The sequence below is a fragment of the Triplophysa rosa genome, linkage group LG11 (genome assembly GCF_024868665.1).
Source record: "Triplophysa rosa linkage group LG11, Trosa_1v2, whole genome shotgun sequence".
In the NCBI taxonomy this organism is placed as follows: Eukaryota; Metazoa; Chordata; class Actinopteri; order Cypriniformes; family Nemacheilidae; genus Triplophysa; species Triplophysa rosa.
The window spans coordinates 24,890,537-24,911,200 of NC_079900.1; the positions used below are offsets into that span (position 1 = coordinate 24,890,537).

Genomic DNA, 20,664 nt, shown 5'->3' on the forward strand with positions numbered 1-20,664 from the left:
AGTGGTCTGGTTTTGCTTGTCAGGTCCATTTAGCCTCCCCAGGTTATCGTAATGTTGTATTTTGCTCCCAAAAAGCATCTTTCTCTGTTGTTAGCTTTTGGTATCAATTTTCTGGTATGGTGGATAGATTTGACTGTTGACATCACAGCTCAGGTCACTAGTGAAGAGACGGTAGTTTCAACTGAGAACATAAGCAAATACGTTACAATCATAAACTTGTAGGTTTGCATGTGTCAGCTGAGTAACTGCCACTGAGATGAGTATGAATGGCAACACGCGGCTCTCTCCAGGTATCACAGATCTCTACGACTGACTGTAGAGGCACGATTCCTCCACCTTGTACAATCTCTCCCGCATCCCCTTTCTGTGTTTCTCTCTCCGTTTCTTACTGAACACATTCAACCTTTCCCCCCACACACACACACCGAGTTCCTTCCACATCCGATCTGACGAAAGATGGAGACAGCCTTTACAGCCGACATCTTTCCCCTCTATCTGGAGCAGGTGGTCTCCAGTCTTTCCCCCCTCTCTGAAATCAGCAATCACACATACGTTCCCTCTCTCTCTCTCTCTCTCTCTCTCTCTCTCTCTCTCTCTCTCTCTCTCTCTCTCTCTCTCTCTCGCTCTATCCATCTCTGGCTGGTCTGCGGACGGCTCGCGAGCCCCCCTGAGCTAATTCCATTATACATTCCGTCTAGAAGTTAGAGAGGACTGCCCCCTAATTGCTTTCTTATCCCCCCCCCCGAGTCCTTTCCTTTACGTTCCTCTCGGCCCCCTCCAAACAGCACCCCCAACCCCGTACGACCCACCCCCAGCCCCCGCCCCACACCGAACATGGCAGCAGAGGGAAGGAGGCAAGTGCACTAGAGAGAGAGAGAGAATTTGCACGCAGAAGAGAGAGAGGCGGCTGCCACTGACAGGGAATATCTGACATTTTCCGCGTTGCAGGAGGCTGCAGCCCTGATCCAGAGGACCGGGATCCAGGCTTAGAGGCACCACCGCAGGTACAGCTGCACGTTTCTCTGCATTTAAAGGGCTTAATGCCTGTGAGAGTAGATGGACGGATGGATGAATGCTGGGGAATGTGGGTGAGAAGCGCGCTGCTGTGTTTCTCCAGAGCCGCATGCACGGGGACAGGGGGGCGTGTTGGATAACAGACTGCCCATGTGTTTGCTGTTACATGAGGCTGTGCCTCATCCTTCAGACTGACCAGAGTTCAGCTTCATCCCCAGTCAGAATCCTCAGATGACTGACGATAATACTGATTTCAGATCAGCAGGGATGAGCAACTTTTAGCAGCAACAGATACCCGGCGATGGGATGTGTACACAGGTCGTATCAGTATGTAGAGTTAACATGTGATATTTCTGTGTTCCATCGCTGAGAAACAGTAGATGTGATTAATATTCAGTCTAGGTGTGCATGACGTGTCTGATGCGTGTGTGCATGGGTCTGCAGTTGAAATGCGCTAAACGGGGCTGCATTTGGGGTCAAAGCGAAAAACATGTCTGTCTCAACATGCGCTTGTGTTTATATTGAGGATGCGTTCCGTGTGCTGCATTTTAGACGAGTGATGATATGTTATCTCTGTTACAGAGGACAGATTTTGTATTGAGTGATCACAGTCACAGATCCACATGTATAAGGTCTGTTTACAAGAGAATTCGTCCTGTTGTGTGTATGTGTGCGTGTGTTGTTGTTTTGCATGCACCATGCCCTTGATCAGGGGAAAACAGGGGTACGACAGCTCTAACCTATTAAACGCTGCACTGAGAGACTGCAGTGTCACAGCTGACTGATATTGATGCTCTGGACGGCCCCCCTCTCCGCAAGAATCCATTTAGAGATGCGAGTGTGTGATGCATGCGTGTGTGCAGAGGGAATGTGACTGACAGCCAGTGTGTGTGTATGTGTGTGCGTGTGTGTGTGTGTGTGTGTTGGTATGTGTGAGACGGAGAGGAGACAGTGAACAGAGAGAGGGGCGAGGAATATGAAGGCTGGGGAGATGAAGAGAGAGAAATATGGAGGGATAAAATGAATACGTGAGTGAATTAGAGGGAACGAGGAAAGATTTAGACCAGCATCCGCAATAACACGCCGCATACATCAACAACAAATAAGATTGCAACTCTTTCCTCAAGGTTAAGAATGTCCCCTCTTGCATGTTAAACAAGCCTCGGGATCCAAAAACCTTTGATGGGGGTTGGCGATATGACCAAAAGCTTTTATCATGGTATAAATAAATGGCTTTATCACTACTTTATACTTTTACTGATTATTCAGCAAAATAAGTCTGTCCTCTATATTTAATAGCAACGTGTCAATGCCAAATTTGAGATAATATGGTGAATTAAATATACAGATTCAATTCTTATTTCAAGTTCAAATTTATTTTACTTCATGGACTCTATAGCCACAAGATAAACTTTACTGCAACATAAATAAATAAATAAATCTTAATATCTCATATATTTCATAAATCAAAACATTTACTTGGGGAGCAAAATGAAGAATGCCAAAAATATGTATTTAAATCCATTCGGAAATTGTTTTATTTCTAATTATCATCAAAAATTGTGTTGGATTTATGCTTAAAGAGAAGCAATGGGGAAAAAACAAATCTGATTCAAGATATATTTACTGAAAATAATACCTTCCCTTTTGAATTCTTATATAAATATAATATATGTATTTATTTTAAAATATGTATTTATTTATGGAAGAACAAAATAAAAAAGAACACATTTTAACAATGAATGATAAATCTAGCATCAGTGTGAATTATAAAAGCTATTATTATATAACACATCATTCCAATGCTGAATTGTGATTGGACGAGCCGCATTTAAAGCTGCACAACAGTTGATTTCTATATTCAGAAAGATGTGACGTTGCTCAGCAACAATAAACAACCCTGCTGTCCTCAATAACAAGTGAAAGAAAATGATTCTTGTCTTGACACGTTCGCTTTGTATTTTCACATGTAAATGTCATAAAGCAGTGAAAGCTGCATCTGAGAGTTTCTGCTGCAGTATAAATGATGTATTGTTGCAGAATTTATGCATTTTTATTGTTGTGCGGTCTATACAGCACCGCCGTATAGAGGCTATATGTGTATTGTCAGTCAGTATTCTGAAAGTGTAGGCTGATGCAATCCCCTGAAACTGTCACCCACCTGAGGGTCATTCTGAGAACAACCCTGATGAGAGGCGAGAGAGATTGTAAGCCGTTGCTTCTTTCAAGAATAGAAAGTGATGGAAAGAAATTAGATGGAGACACGGAAAGAATAGATGGAGGGAGGGAGAGACAGAGAGAGACAGGAGGATATTAAGAGAAGAAGAAAGAAAGCACCCCTCCCCCTCGGCTGTTTTCTAGGTGCGAGAGTCCTGAGCAACAATCTGGCACGGCGCACAGCAGATCCATAAGGTCAGGACGGGCCAGAGCGAGAGAGAGGGAGGAAGAGAGGAAGAAGCGAGCGATGGAGGAATTATTTATCTCCAGATGCCGCTGTCTCTGCAGCGCTGGGCTCAGCATTCTTGCTCTGAAGAGCCGAGGACAGGAAATGATTGGACAAAGAGAGAAATAAACAAAAAATCTGACGGTCAGGAGGTCGGATGTATGACGCAGTAATGAAATTGAAATATTTCTCAAATGTATGAGGATTCAATAAATCTCTGGCAACCAAAAATCAAAGTAACTGTGTGTAAAAGTGTGCTTTCTAAACACCAAGTGAACTTATGTCAAAATAATGACTGTATTCAAGTCTAATTTTACCCTCTGTCATTGGTCGCACAAACAGATTGTCCTGCCCATGAAGTCATGCGATTGGTTGAGTCAATGTTTCCATGTACGACACTTCAAACAAGCAGAGTAATGTTTTGATGGCACCACAGAGCCGCAGTGTTAACACTTTTGAGGGGAATCAACCAAGAATAGCTTTCTCATAGATAAACTGGGATAAAAGGAAATATTTTCACCAAGAAAAAATGACGCACTTCACCTTTAAATGTATTTGCGAGGAGGCTAAGTGAAGTGAATGTGACTGTCATATGTGAAGCAGTAAACGCATTTATCTAAATGTATAAGGCTAACAAAAAAAAGACAAATATTACTTCGAAATAAGTTATCTAAGTAACCTGGTATGAGAGAGTTTTGTCTGTCTGCTCATACAGTATGCACGCAAATGGCGTCCAAATATCAGAATAAAAATGTTGTCATTATTTCCCTGATGTCATTTCAAAACTGTACGAATTTCTTTTCATCCGCAGAACCTAATGAAGATATTTTATAGACCGTTACCAAGCAACTTTTTACTTCCATTGCATAGACACAACACCACGTTTCTCAAAATATCTTTTTTTGTGTTCCACTGCAGGTTTCGAATGACATTATGACAAAATTTTTTTTTTAGGGGAACTGTCCCTTTAACATTGAACTGCAGTGCGTCACTGATATGGTTTAATGTGAGGCTGACAGATGTCTGATGTTTTTTAAGGTAGAGTAATCAGATCAAATACAATTCTTCCTCTGATCATATTGGCAGCTAACAGTGTAAAGCCAAACCCAGATTAAATTCCTGATAACATTGCGGGAGGTTGTTTTTATTTGCCCATGAACTCTTTGTTTCAGCGTAGGCCTTTTATGCAGCATGTATAACTGTGTCTGTTTGGCTGTGCTTAATGAACTTGTGCCTTGTTGTTTATGTGTGTGCCTTCACACCCCTCATTTCCACGCGTGTCTGAATACACACATCTGTGCACGTTTGGGAGGGTGTGATGTGTGCCGTCGCTGGTAGATCGCTGCACAGTGAAATCGCTTGGATGTCATCCAGCTTCAGAGGAAGGTCATCTACCGTTTCTCCAAATAGATGCTGCCTTCATTTCCACTCCACAGCCGCTGTATTTACCAGTCCACTGGCCCAGAACGCTTGTCCACACGCATGCGCACACAAACTGCTTCCCACCTCACCACTGACAGGCTTACTTCATTTTTTTTAAAACATGCGTTTAACATCTTTTATTATAGATGTGGTCTGAGTTTACAGTTTCTTAAACAAAGTGTCATTAGCGATGACAAGCACACCTGCTCTGACATATTGAGCTTGAGAGTTCAAGTTGAGTCCCTCCGCCTGTGCTTCATCTATTTTTACATTTCCTCAAGAAAATCTGAGTGTCTTTCTTATGCAAAACTTGCTGCCACGATGTCTAATTCTGGCTGCTTGCTAGGGTGTTGCAGTTGCTAACCCAGCTAACAAAAATATGTTGTAAGAATGTTTTAAGTTATGAAAATGCTTTAAACATTACAATATAAGAATACCTGTTTTTGTCAACATTTTTATAATGTTTTTTTACATTTAGTAATGACATATTATGTTGGGGGGTGGTTGCCATGGTGTTGCTAGCTGGTTGCTAGTTTCTTCTTGGTGGATGCTAACCCGATGCTGCCCCGAATCAGAAGAGTGATTGATATTGTGTTTCATAAATACGAGTTCGGTTCCTTCCTTAAAAAATTAAAAAAGTCTAACTAAGTTTTGTTAATCATTTAATGTATTTATATATCTTTTACCTCAATAACCTGAAAGGTCTGCAGCACAAGCATTACAATGTTATGCTAAACGTTTAAAACCAAAGGCGTTTGGAACAGCTAACAACCATCGGAAAGGCCAAAAATGCTTTGCATGTATACAGCAAAGTTAAAGCTCAAGCCCCGACAGAAACCGACCGAAGCATGTGATTTATTTTCGTCCCAATTCTGGCTGCATGCGATCCATACCATCTCCCCTCAAGAGAGAGCAGCTGCACAGACCCATTTACCGCCAAGCATCACACATCCTACGCTAGCTAGCGGGGCTACTTGCGTGCGATACTATTGAGGGCACCTACAGGTAGCCGCTTGTGTATGCGTTTGATTTCTTGAGGTGTTGGATGGCGGCTTTGGACTGCAGTGGGGTAAGGGCTATTGCGTGGGATTTGTTGCGACGCTCAGGGGCCAGCAACAGATGAGAGGGATTTGAAGTCTTGCTGTTGAAGATGCATTTTCATCGCCATGATCAGAGCGGCTCGACAGATCATTTGAAAAGTTTTCTGTTGGCTTCAAACGCCCGTTTGAATTATATAACCGCAAGCAGGAGGGCAAGAGAAAGAGAGAGACAACGCTTAGCCTGATGATAACATCAAACCCCTCATTGTAATAAGGACCACACAACTAGGTGCTGTAGTAAAAGGGTAGTTTTAAGAAGACTAACCCTTTCATAATGCTACAGCAAACATTTAGAAAATAAAACAAATGCAACAATGAAAGTGAGCTGCGTTTGTATGAATAGCATGCAGGTTTGATTATAAATCGGACTGCAGGTCAAACACGATCGCTTGAAGATTGTGTGATTGGCACTATATTCCTACATTTACAATGATTTTTAAAAATGTATGTTTAGTTATAGCTATCATACTTGGTGAATGGACCTTTACTGTCTGCACCAAATGGCCTTCACCTGCTCTTAAAGGGATACTTAACCCAAAAATGAAAATTCTGTCATCATTTACTTGCCTTCGAGTTGTTCCAAATCTGTATAAATATCTTTGTTCTGATGAACACAGAGAAAGATATTTGGAAGAATGCTTGTAACCAAACAGATTTTGCCCCCATTGACTCCCATAGTAGGAACAAATACAGTGGTAGTGCCCCAGAACTGTTTGCTGTCCTACATTCTTCAAAATGTCTTCTTTTGTGTACAACAGAACAAAGAAATTTATACAGAAGGTGAGTAAATGATGACAGAATTTTCATTTTGGGGTGAAGCATCCCTTTAAGGGACAGAATGCATGTGTGTACTGCGTGCTGGGAAAGGGATTACATTAATGGTTTTTTTGTTTGTGAGCGTGTTTGTGGCAAGCTGGTGTTCTTCTGACGAGTTTTGAGTGTGTGTGTATGTGGGGGTTGAGAGAGGACAGAGGCAATCTCTCGGGGTGGGGGGATAGTGTATCTCAGAGACCTGTGCAGTAAAGTGGGGCATGAATGCACACCTCCAGCTTGGAAGACATTTTTAAGCCTTTTGAAAAGCACAGAATGTATCATTTCTCTCTGTGTTTTTCCGCCTTTCCTCTCCTCTCAAAGCAGATTATTTGCTCACTGATGAATCAGTGGGCGCTCAGCTTCACGATGGAATGGATTTTACCGATGATGTTTATAGGACGCTACATCAACGACTAAACTGTTTTTACTGCAGTTTGTAAATGCATGATACTCTGACGATGGCTTTAAGTATGCACACCTGTATGCATAAAAATAACTGATTCATACATTTGTTCAATTGTATCCCACAATGCAATGTGGACAATTTTTTAATAACAAAAAAATATTTCAAGGACGATAACTGGATGCAACTGGTAGGTGAACTATTTTAAAGAGTTGGCTTGTATAAATTTGTATGATCTCATTCATACATTTTAGTACAATCTAGGGCAGGGCCTCATTATTGCTTTGTTTTTTTCCCTTTGTACCAACATATTTATAAAACAAACCAGCACTCCTGTTTGATTTCCCTTGCATGTTGTCCACATAGCAACCATGATGCATCTCCTGTGAAGATAAAAAAGACAATTAAAGCCTTATAAATAGACATCGCAGGACTCAATGTGAACTCTGGTTCACTGCAGGCACCAAAAAGAGGAAAAAACAGCCAACCGATTCATTACCCTCCATGGCAACAAAACAGCTTTAGTATGTATACTATGTGTGTTAGAAAATGTGTGCTCCAGGCCCACCGCCAGCAGGAAACAATGCCCTCGGCACTTCACCATCGGCAAAGACAATGGGCACGTCGTGCCGCGGGCACTGATAATGGGGCAGGCATGCTCCTGGCACACACGCGTGCCGTCAAAACAGAGGGAGAAAGGACGAGAGAATGCGGCAGATGAACGGACGCAGAGAGAGAGAGAGAGAGAGAGAGAGAGAGAGAGAGGAGACATGCCCAGCCCACTAACCGTCTGTCTGACGCGTGTGTGTGTGTGTGTGTGTGTGCGTGCGTGCGTGCGTGCGTGCGTGTGCGTGTGTGTGTATGTGTGCGTGTGTATGTAGACAGTGGATCCTTCATCGCCTGGGAGGACCCGTCAAAGCGGACACCACAAAAGCTGGGGTGACAAAAACACCCCTCGCCTTCTTTTGAACGCATGCACGCACGGGCACGCTAGCCAGTCGGAGAGCTCATTGTCACACCACGGACTGCTCTCGGACGCGTGACGCTAACTAGCCACACTCCCCGTTATTAATGTCACTCATACTGCGGACACACTGGCGGTGCAGTTGGCGTGTCTGGACTCATCCGCGCGCGTATGCATAGCAAGTGTTTCATCTGATCTGCATCTCCACTCATCTCTGGGCTGCTAACACCCGCATCACGGTACCAAAACCCAGACAGAGCGGCACAAACACACTCTCTCAATCTGTGTTAGGAGAGCTAGACTATGTACAGATTAACTTTCTCTCATTTTAGCCGTACCATTTCCGCAAGTATGAGAGTTTGTACTACATTTGCTAACGTGTGGTGCCCAAGAAGTCACACTGGAAGGAATACTCCTTGAGTTGACCTTCCATTTTCAGTGGGATGATCTTGGCTACAACTAATACAGCTCTATTTTTGTTACACAAAACTGAAAACAGACGTTATTCTGTTCCAAGTAGGCCTATAACTTGCATGAAATACACTTGCATGTGAACGCTAGCTTTTATTTTCAGTTTGATTAATGAACCAGTAGTCAATGTTACGTTTGCTAAGAACATGTAATAAATACAATAAATATTTTTTGCCAACTTTTCCCTTTTTCTGCTAGATGTTGATACATTTAGTTGATTTTTTTCCTGTAGCCACTTTTTCTATTCATTTAATATTTTTTTCACGAAAATGTAACTTAAAATGCAAAATAAATAACCACGAACCGTATTTAAAATGGAACAGGTCGGGGTCTGGGGAGGCATTGTCCACCCAGATTTTTCTTGGGCCTCTCCAAAAATATCCAGCTGACAATTAAAACCATTAAAAATCAAATACATATTATTAAAGGGATACTTCACCCAAAAATGAAAATTTTGTCATTATTTACTCGCGTTCGAGTTGTTCCGAATCTGAGTAAATGTCTTTGTTCTGATGAACACAGAGAAAGATATTTGGAAGAATACTTATAACCAAACAGATCTCAACACCCATTGACTCCCATAGTAGGAAAAAATGCAATGGTAGTCAAAAGTGCCCCAGAACTGTTTGCTGTCCTACATCCTTCAAAATGTCTTCTTTTGTGTTCAACAGAACAAAAAAAATGCTAAAGTAATTTTTCCTATTATGGGATTCAATGGGGGGCAAAATCTGTCTGGTTTTAAGCATTCTTCCAAATATCTTTCTCTGTGTTCATCAGAACAAAAAAATTATACAGATTTGGAACTCGAAGGTGAGTAAATGATGACAGACTTTTCATTTTGTACTATCAGTTACATAATGATTTGTCAATTTAATCACAGACAAATGTAAAAACTATGCATGCAATGAACTATGAACATATATCTGCCCAACCTGCCCATATATATCTGAATATACGTATATGTGATTCCCCCACAGTCAAGCCAGCCAACCGGGCCTGAACAAAATGTGAAATATTTATCATTGTATAATGTGTACTGGTTCCCAAACTTTTTGAAGGCAAGGCACCCCTTTGTAGTGTTTTTTTCCCCCACGGCACCCCAACCCTGATTTAAATAAATGTACATGCATACATACATATATAAAATTAAATCCAGATGAGCAAACAACAAATGAAGTATAAACCGCTGCATGAATTTATTACAAATGCATTACAATCAACATTATATGTATGGGAGGCAAATCCTGCCAAATTTAAATAAATAAATTAAACGATGAAAATGAAAATGAAAACCAGATTAGCAATTTCATTATACACAACTGCGTGCACAATATGTGCCAAAATGAAAAATAAAATGAAATTATTTTATTTTCATTTTTACACTGACAATGCGTTGTCCCTGTCAAATTGAAAAAGAAAATGCAATTGGTGATTTGACATTTCATTTTCACTAAAATCTCGAGGCAAGACTGCCAATTTGAAAATGAAAAGGCAAATGTGAAAAATAAATTGTAAAAACATTTTTTACAAAGGTTTTATTAATGTTCACGCAATAATACTGACACAATTCAAATTAAAATGTAAACTTTGATTTTCATTTTATTTTATTTTCGTTTTCATTTTCGTTTTCGTCTTCGTTTTCTTTTTCTTGTTCACAGTCATGCAAATTACATGTTAATTAGTGGGTGTGGACGAGCGTCTGCATTACTGGGAATGCCCACAAAAACGTCATATCCGTTTATTCGAACGAACATGTGTAGACCTTGTCAGGCGCTTGGCCTTAGCGCTTTGTAATGATGACGATGGCAAAAAACATCTAATACGCACACACTATTAATTCATTCGAATGTTTTTTTTTGTCCCACGGCGCGGTGACACAGGCCTGCACTTATAAGTGTTGTGGGTATTAGATGTTTTTTGGTATGACAGCTGAACTTCAAGGAATTTAAACAGGCGCATCATTTAAAACATGCGTTCATAACATAGTGCAGCACTTTGTATAACGATTGGCTCATAATCATAATGAATGAAGTACGCGGGCCTGATTTAAACACATATGAGCCGCTCTTGTGATACCATAAGCGAATTGGTCTGTGCACAGCGCGCGTGAAGTTAAACACATCTTATCAACCTCAAACCGAACATTACGATGGATTCTATTGTGCTGAGAAAGATCGCTTTGTTTATGTTTTCTTAAAAGCAGTCACAGTGTAATGATGATAGCGTGCTCGGGTGCGGATGGTAATGTACAGTGTGAGCGCAGGTCAGCGGCGGAGTGGGGACAATCGCAATCCGGCATGTTTCAGGGCACGCTAGAGATACAGGCTCTCCAATGCTTTAGTTTGTTCGTCTGTTAACTTATCAGAGATGCAGAACACCACACAACAATTTTCGGTATTGCACCAGGCACAGTCATCGTCATCATTACAAAGCGCTAAGGCCAAGCGCCTGACAAGGTCTACACACGTTCGTTCGAATAAACGGATATGACGTTTTTGTGGGTGTTCCCAGTAATGCAGACGCTCGTCCACACCCACTAATTAACATGTAATTTGCATGACAGTGAACAAGAAAAAGAAAATGAAAACGAAGACGAAAACGAAAATGAAAACAAAAATGAAATAAAAGAGAAGAGAAAATAAAATAAAAATCAAAGTTTACATTTTAATTTGAATTGTGTCAGTATTATTGCGTGAACATTAATAAAACCTTTGTAAAAAATGTTTTTACAATTTATTTTTCACATTTGCCTTTTCATTTTCATATTGGCAGTCTTGCCTCGAGATTTTAGTGAAAATGAAATGTCAAATCACCAATTGCATTTTCTTTTTCAATTTGACAGGGACAACGCATTGTCAGTGTAAAAATGAAAATGAAAATAAAATAATTTCATTTTATTTTTCATTTTGGCACGTATTGTGCACGCAGTTGTGTATAATGAAATTGCTAATCTGGTTTTCATTTTCATTTTCATCGTTTAATTTACTTATTTAAATTTGGCAGGATTTGCCTCCCATATATATGAGGTAACACAAATCATATAAAATAACCATCTGTCATTTACAACCCGATGACACATGTAAACAAATCTTATAGACTGATATGAACCATTTGCTGTATGTGGGAATCGTTGGAACAAAACACATTAGAATAAAGATTGATACTTAATTCTTTAAATAATAATAAACAACTCACATTACATTTTTCTTTAGGTTCTTATTTGCTTTGTTCAAACTTGACCTTACAACCTAAAAAGGAAACTAAAATACCTGTGCATGATGTAACTGTGTTATGGGTATTTTAATTGGATACATGTGCCTGCTTTTGGGAGCACAGTCTCTTGATACGGGGGTAGATTGTGGATCGTGCTCCACTGACGGCGCTGTTTTTCACGTACGCCAGGGATGAGAACGCTAGCTCACACAAGTTGAAAACGGCAACAGCACACTGACGGCGCAGGCTGGCGGTTTCACATTAGCACTTTTGGTGCGCACTCGGGTTCGATTAACGTCAGAGTTCGGTTCGTTTGGGCAGGGGCGTCGCTATGGTGGCCATGGGTGGCCACGGCTACCCCTGAATGATGGATGGCCACCTATCTGGTCACCTCTGTTGTGCGAAGCAGTTTTAAGATGTGTGTCGGAGTTTACGGAGTGCTGCGCAGATCATTAATGTATGCACCGAAAGTAACGCGAGAACATTACTCTCGCGTTAATATGATGTCATACGTGGACACACTGACGCAAACAGTCTGAGCGCTATAGCTGAACAGCTGCTAACCGCTTCGTGACAGGTACTGTCTGTGTACCATGGAAGTTCATCGCGAGCAGAAGGATCAGGTCACCCACGAACTGTACCCGAGTACGCTTAAAAAGGGCGGTCTGGGTGCGGTTCATGTGAACTCCAGTACTCTTCGCTGCTGATATGAACGCAATCGTACCAAATCGCGGAAGTGAACCGCTATTAATGACGTATTATTTGGTAAAAATGTGTGCTTGTGTGTGTGTTTCACTCACTTTTCTGACGAGCGTGACAGGGGGAGCAATCGTGAAACCAATCTGAGATAGCTGGAACGCATGTCCCACATGAGCACGCATCAGTACAATAGGTGGAGCGATTCTCTCCTGGGAACAGTCCAAGTGGCGGTAAAAAAGATATTTAAACTTTTGTATGAAATATATGTTTTTTCACGTATTTTCAGTTCCGTATGGACATGCTCATATGTTGGTGTTTTGATATATTTTAAAATATATGATAAAAGATAAAAGATTATTATATGGTACTGGAAAAAAGCTGAGATTCGGCGGAACCCCTAGCCAGTTGTCACAGCACCCACTTTGGGAACCACTGCATAGCCAATGCTATTAAAAAATAATAGCATGAAGTATGCATTGTTTACTGTGCATTGTGCAGCAATACGCGTTACACTATTATTCCATTTTCAACATAGTCAAGACATACAAGAGCAGCAACAAGTCATGCGTTATAGCACAGCATCACATACATTTTACAGGACAGATGACATGAAGTTGTGTTTTGTTTGTGTGTTTATGTTTGAAGAAATGAATGATCCTCTCACTGTTTTCATATGGTGTTAAGTGCACACAGACATACACACTCTGAACTGCCATATATATAATGCACACACACACACACACACACACATATATGCCAAGCTTGATAAGGTGTGAGCGCATGCAGTACAAATAGATCTGCTGCAGTTTAAGCGCACGCCGTGATGCACACACATGCACACACAAAGCAATTTAAAGACACTCTGACTCACATTTAAATTCACATATACACAATGACACACACACCCAAGAACTACAGACAGCTGTAGAGATGGAGGGGAGGTAGAGCGAGCAGTGGAGGATGGATGTGTGTGTGTGATTATGTGAAGGGGATGTGCTCTGTCGATACATCTGTGTGGGATGGGAAAGAGGTGAATCGGGCTAAATTAATTGAGTGTGTGTGTGCATGTGTGCAGAAGCAGATGGCATCACCATGGCTGCAGCGAGTCACACTGAAGTCAATACTACAATAATGAACACAAACATCTTGTTCTTCACACAAACACACCTAAAACACAAGGACTATCTTTGTTTTCTGCCATTTTGTACTGTATGGGGTTCTTGAGTTGTGTGTATTGTTGTTTGGAGATTAAAAAGCACCTTGATGTTTCATTGTAGGTTTATCACATCAGCATTTTTTAAATCAACAGTGCGTTGCTCTTATACTTTGGCAGGTAACTCTCCTCTACGCTTGTGCTTGCAGAGATGAATGATATCTTAAAGGAATACTTCACCCAAAAATGAAAATTCTGTCATCATTTACTCACCTTCGAGTTGATCCAAATCTGTATAAATGTCTTTGTTCTGATGAACACTGAGAAAGATATTTGGAAGAATGCTTATAACCAGACAGATTTTGCCCCCCATTGACTCCCATAGTAGGAAAAAATACAATGGTCGTCAAAAGTGCCCCAGAACTGTTTGCTGTCCTACATTCTTCAAAATGTCTTCTTTTGTGTTCAACAGAACCAAAAAAATGATAACGTAATTTTTCCTACTATGGGAGTCAATGGGGTCCAAGAACTGGATGTTAAAATGGGCAAAAATCTATTGAACCTATATAGGTTAAATATTGTAGAGACTTGAAGATGAGCTTTTGACTTGGGCCAGTACGAAACCACTCTGATCCCCCTAGCAACCGCATAGCAGAGCACTAACAACCAGTCAGAGGTCCTTAGTAACCACAGAACGGCATCAGGAGCCAAACCCTAGCAACCAACCAGAATAGCGTAGCAGCTACATAACAACGTGAGACACAACAAGCACCAAAAACACCTCAGAGCCACCCAGAACACAGAAGCATTGAGGTGGCATATATTACACATAAGCATCACAAGTATTTTCTTCTAAAAATGTCATCTTTTGCATGCTACAATAAAAATATATCAACAGAATAGAAATCATTTTAATATTAGTGAATAATATTAGCTTATCGAAATAAAGGTTTATGAGGAACATGTTTACTTAATCCAACCAATCTCATGGCGATTGTGTCGTATCGTATGACTACTATACAGTTTAAGTCCAGGTGGGTATTTAGTGGTCAGGATGAATCCAAAGCATTAAATTAACACAACGGTTACTGTGTATGTGATATTTATGCATGTACTGTATACCACACAGTACAAATGAAAAAGCTTTTATCTGTGTTATTTGCCTTCCTAGCACACCGGCAGTCTGACAATTGTGCAGCGGGTCACATTGCCGTCAACTTTAGCTTGACAGCCTCCGAGCAATTCAAAGACACAGAGAGAATCTTGAGAGAGTGAATCTGTCAGATGTGTGTGTGTGCGTTCATGTTTTTATATCCCGGTGGGGACCTAAACATGAATGCACATGGGGGCTCGTGTCACCGTGGGGACCAAAATTGTGGTCCCATGGGCAAAAAAGCTTATAAATTGTACAGAACAATATTTTTTTTAAATCTAAAAATGCAAAACGTTTTCTATGATCTTTAGGTTTAGGGGTTGGGTTAGGGGATAAAATATACAGTTTGTACAGTATAAAAAACATTACGCCTATGGACTGTCCCCACGGAGATAGTAAACCAGACATGTGTGTGCGTGTGTGTGTGTGTGTGTGTGTGTGTGTAATGGATAGGTAGTTACTGAAAGAGCGTATATGGTCTAAAACAGCACCTTTGCCTTCTTTCAGTTTTAAAACCTCACATCGCCTCTATCTGCCTCTTCATTTGCTTCATTCTCTAGTCGACCCTTTTGTGCTCCGTCTCCCTTTTCTTCCTTCTTCATCTCATTTTCCCCATTTCTATTTCTCCAATAACAATTTCTCTCACGTTTCCCTGTCTCTCTCTCCCCCTCCCGTGCTCTTTCTATGACCCTCTCTCTCTTTCTCTGGTCTAGCTGCCAATTTTAACACTAAGCATCTCTCATCTGCGCCGCCTTACCATCTCTCTCTCTCTGATTCATTCCTCTCTTCCTCTTTCACTTGTCACTATCTCCCGGTTCTAAATGTAGCTCTGAAACCCTATCACCTCAATAAGGCCTGATAATTTATTCTGTGTTATGCTGAGAGGCACAGGCTGGTCTCAGAGCAGAGGTGCATGATGGGAATAGAGGTCTGCTGTATCTCTTGCACAGAGCAGCTGATCCCAGTGTAGCGCTTAACAACAAAAGTCAGGGTTTACAATTAATGAAAAATGCTATAGTACAGTATAGTATTGTATGGTAATGCAGTACAGATAATTGTGATAGAATGGTGTAGCGTACTTTCAAACATTATATTTACAATCTAGTACAATGAGTACTGTGAGTAAAGCATAAAATAAGTTTGTATAGTATAGTGCGACACAGTATTGCATAATGCAGTATAATGCAGTTTGTTGTTACGTAATATAAACTACCATAGTACCGTATAGCACATGGCAGGCTATTTTAATAGTAAAACAGAGTGGTACTAGTAACAGTACAGGACAGTACAGTTAGTATAGTAGTATAGATAGTATATGTTGTATGGTATAGAAAGGTACAATATGGCATGGTATGGTATTTTAGTATGGTGTAATATGGTAAAGTATAGATTATAAAATGTGATGTGTGTGTGCGTGCGTGTGTGTGTGTGTGAGAGAGAGAGACAGAAAGAGCGAGAGATAGCTCAATCTTTTTGCTCTCATTAGGATTTCAGGATTTCACGCTTGGTTATACTCTGACTTTCTCTTAAATTATGTCACTTAAGAGCAACAACACGCAAACCTTCTCTTGTGTGATCTGACATTAACATTCGCCTCCGCACACTCCACTCCGACAAGCCAATCCGCTGATAAAAGCAGCAGAAAACAACAGCATCATGTCATTTTCTAGGTCTCTGTGTTCTTCACTGTCTATGGGCAGCTGCGTCTCGTGGCCATTAGTGCTCTGTCCTCCCCCCATTTTCCATGTCACTGGTTCCCGTAGCCAAGACTGAACTCCACCTTACTCACTCACTCGATTTTTTGTCTGTCTATCCTCCCAGCTTGATCAGTCCCATCTCTACAGCCAGTGTCAAAAGATCTATCACGTCTGTTCTGTTAGCTAACCACAACACCTTTTATTAGAAATTCCTTATTTTATTTTATTGTTTTATTAGGATTGCTGGGTATGGTATCATCACGTATGTGGGCGATATCCAGTTGTGACATGATGGTTGTGTCTATGTGGCTGTATGTCAGTTATTTGTGTGTGCTATTGATTTTCATAGATAAATGTTTATGTGTGAAATATAAGTGGCATGTGTGTGACTGCTCTGTGTGGGGTCAGTGTTGAATGTGTGGTGTTTGTATGTCTGTGAAGTGTTTATTTTATTTGTAATGCCTCAGGGGCTGTGTACGTGGCTTTAGAAGCAGTATGTGTATACTGTGCGTATGCACATGTACTGTGGAGCACAACACTACGCTGCCTGTGTGTGTGTGTGTGTGTGTGTGTGTGTGTGTGTGTGTGTGTGTGTGTGTGTGTGTGTGTGAGAGAGAGAGAGAGAGAGAGTGGATAATTATACACTGATTAACACACAGACAGCCTCAGGAGGAGCAGTGTGTGTGTCTGAGGGACAGAATGCGATAGAAGGGTGTGTGTGTGTGTGTGCGAATGTGTGCGTGTGTAAATCTAACTAAATAATGTTTATTTGAAAATGTAAAAATACAGAGAGGGTTTAGAGGTAGGGTGAGGGTTATACAATATACAGTTACTGACACTTTGGCATAAATAGATTTTTTTTTTAATTTGTTTGTAATTTACAACGTCAAATTCAACACACTTACATATTAGCTATTCAAGTAAAAAAAGTCTTCATAATCTTTCATCTTGCTCTGCCTCTAAAATATATTTACACTTATAAATCAAATGTGTAAAACCACAGTAGAATATTTATTTACAAATCAGATTTTTGTTCTTGAATTTCTTATTTTTCTTTTAAATATGTTGCATTGTGTTGTCAATGGGGTGTCTCGATATACTGGTTTTGTGATATTAAAAACCATGATTATTGATATCGTGTTAATTCTACACATAATTTCTTTCCTGTAGCTCAGTGGTTTGAACATGGCACTAGCAACGCCAAGGTCGTGGGTTCGATCCCAAGGATTGCACATACTCTGATATAAATGTATAGTATAATGCAATGAAAGTCACTTTGAATAAAAGCGTCTGCCAAATGCATAAATGTAAATGTAAATATGATAATAATTCAGCACCTGTTTAAAGTTTTGCCTTAAGAGACACACTGGTTAACAACTCTCTCTATAATCCTTACACTTGAATTATGTGATTTGTTAGCCAAAAAGGAGAAAACGCAAAATAAACATAATGTAAGATAAATTTGACTGATAGCATTTAGGGATGGGCATTTTTGATCATATTTCATTTCGAGTACTGGACAGGTTTGAAAAACGAGTACTCGATTAATTGGGGGCGGGGCATTAGAGGGGAGGGGCGTGTCCCCCATACCATGGTGACAATGAAAAGATTTTAATTACAACACTGATACGAAAATGTATGTTAATAAAACTATAAGATTGAGTAAATAATTAAATCGACACTGTTAGCTTATTAAAAATTCACTATCAATGTTTTAAAAAATAAAGTAAACATTTAAAAGAAATATCAGCGTGAGATGAAACGTCATGTCACGAATTAGGGCGGGGAAGAACCCAGATGCAGGCAGCAGTGTTGAGGTGTTAACAAAAAGGTTTATTTTACACAAAACGAAACAAAAACCCACAATGGGGTGACAAAACACTATAACAAAAGAGAGTTTCCAAAAGATAACCAAAAACTTCCCACAAGGGGACAAAACGAGAACTACAAATCATAAACAAAATCAAACTCACGAAACGGGCAAGACAAGGCAGGAAAACGAGAACTTTTAACAGCATACAGGAAACAATGAACCGACACAGGACAGGAAAAACAGAGGCTTTAAATAGGGGAATACAAACTAGGGATGATAACACAGGGAGGGTGATGGGCAGGTGACAAGGATCAAACACTAAGGAGAAGCTAAGAGGGAACGAGAGGGCGGGGCTAAAAGACGCAACACTGGAGAGAGAGGATATGGAAGGCCCACAGGGCCAAAACGTCTCTCTCCACATATAACAAGGAATCCTGCCTAGGGTTGGGAATCGAAAATCAATTCCAATTTGGAATCGGAATCGAAAGGCTAGGAATCGGATCGGAATCGAAAGGAATAGGAATCGGATACTTGAGATTAAAATTTGAATTCCTCTTATCAATTCCTGTGTGCATATTTTCAGAAAAGTACATGCGTTGCATGATCTGCTGATATCTCAATAAAAGCCCTTATGAAAATTATCGATATTTTTTACTATAGTAAGCATAGTTTAGCTATAGAATTTGCATTAAAGCACAGGAATCACAAATTAACCATAGTTGCATTATAGTAACTGCAGTTTAACCATGATGTAGTTCAACTATGATAATACAAATTGTAATAAATCAGAAAAGGTGTGTTTCTATGTGTAAATATACACAAAACGGTGCTCATAAATATATATTTTGCAAACAAGTCAATAAGCAGACTAAATGACCATACAGGTTGATATCTAAATGTTTTACTTCAACTGTGGAATCGAAACTGGGAATCGATAAGAATCGAATTCGATAAGCAGAATCAGAATTGGAATCGGAATCGATAAAATTGAAACGATTCCCAACCCTAATCCTGCCGTGATTCTGCCACAAGATCAAGGCAGACATGACAAGATGAGGCATAATCACGACAGAACCCCCGCCTTAAGGAGCGACATCCTGACGCTCCTCAGGGTGACTTACAGGACAAGACAGACAGACAGTGACACAAACAAACCGAACATGGCAAACAAAATCAAGGGCAAACAAGAAAACATGATTATAGGGTTGGGGTGACACAATAAAAATAACAAACAAGGGAGGAGGGAGGGGGAACAACAAAGTTCATAGGGGGAAGTCCAAAAGGGGTGGGGCTGGGTGGGGGATTCACAGTCCGGGGGGACGCTCGAGTGCGTGGAGTCCCAGGGGCCTTGGTGGGGGCAGACTTGGCTGCCAGCCGGACACGGCTAGGGACCGGACTGACTGCTGGCTGAGTCACCGGCTGGAAGACCGGCAGAGTCACCGGCTGGAAGGCCGGCTGGAACGCCGGCTGAATCACCGGACTGGATCCCGGACTGGACACCGACTGGACATCGGACTGGACACCGGACGGACAGGACTGGATCCCGGCTGCACCGGACTGGACGCCGGCTGCACCGGACTGGATGCCGGCTGGATCACCGGCTGGGACGCCGGCCAACAATCAAATATCTGGGCACAACCCAAAATGCCAGCATAACCAATCAGAAAGAAAGAAAATAATTTAAAAATGTATTTATAGACCCAAACGATGATCTTTTTCACCATTGATCGTCGCTGTCGCGTTCGAGTAATCGAGTACTCGTGCCCATCCCTAATAGCTTTTTATTTTTATTTTTTAAACATCTAAATAGATATTTTGATCATATTATTACCGGGAATTCTTATGGCCAAGCTGTGAAGTGAAAATCTGAAATCGTGACAGCCAGGGGCGTCATGCACCCATTTTTTTTAAGGGGGCACAGTGTGCACAACACACATAAACATGTCCTGTACGTACAAATACGTACATTTAAAGCAATATTATAGAGAATATATATTAAGCGTATTCAAAACATCGCACAAATCATTGCGAGAATTAAATTACAACATTGTCTGATTGATATATGGTAAATGCATCAGTCTGGTGTATTTTGAGAACAAATATCTACAATGTTGTGCTATAGTAGTAAAAGAGTCATTGTTTCCATACAAATTAACATAGATAAAGTAAAAGCAAATAAAAATGAAGCAAAGTGGTCACCCTTTGTTAAACTGCCTTTAATATAGATTTATTATCCATTACAAAATTCCTTCCATTAAGAAACAAAAATGTATAATGCAATATGATACATAATATAATAATTTAAG

General features: G+C 40.6%; 1 protein-coding gene across 1 annotated transcript in view; it reads left to right on the forward strand.

The window, feature by feature from the left end:
- Positions 1 to 795: 795 nt before the first annotated feature.
- LOC130561338 (retinoic acid-induced protein 1) overlaps positions 796 to 20,664 on the forward strand; it is a 57,704-nt gene continuing 37,835 nt past the window's right edge. The window contains exon 1 of the mRNA XM_057345580.1: positions 796 to 1,004. The gene's annotated coding sequence lies outside the window, so the exon portion shown is untranslated. The remainder of the gene's footprint in view (positions 1,005 to 20,664) is intronic.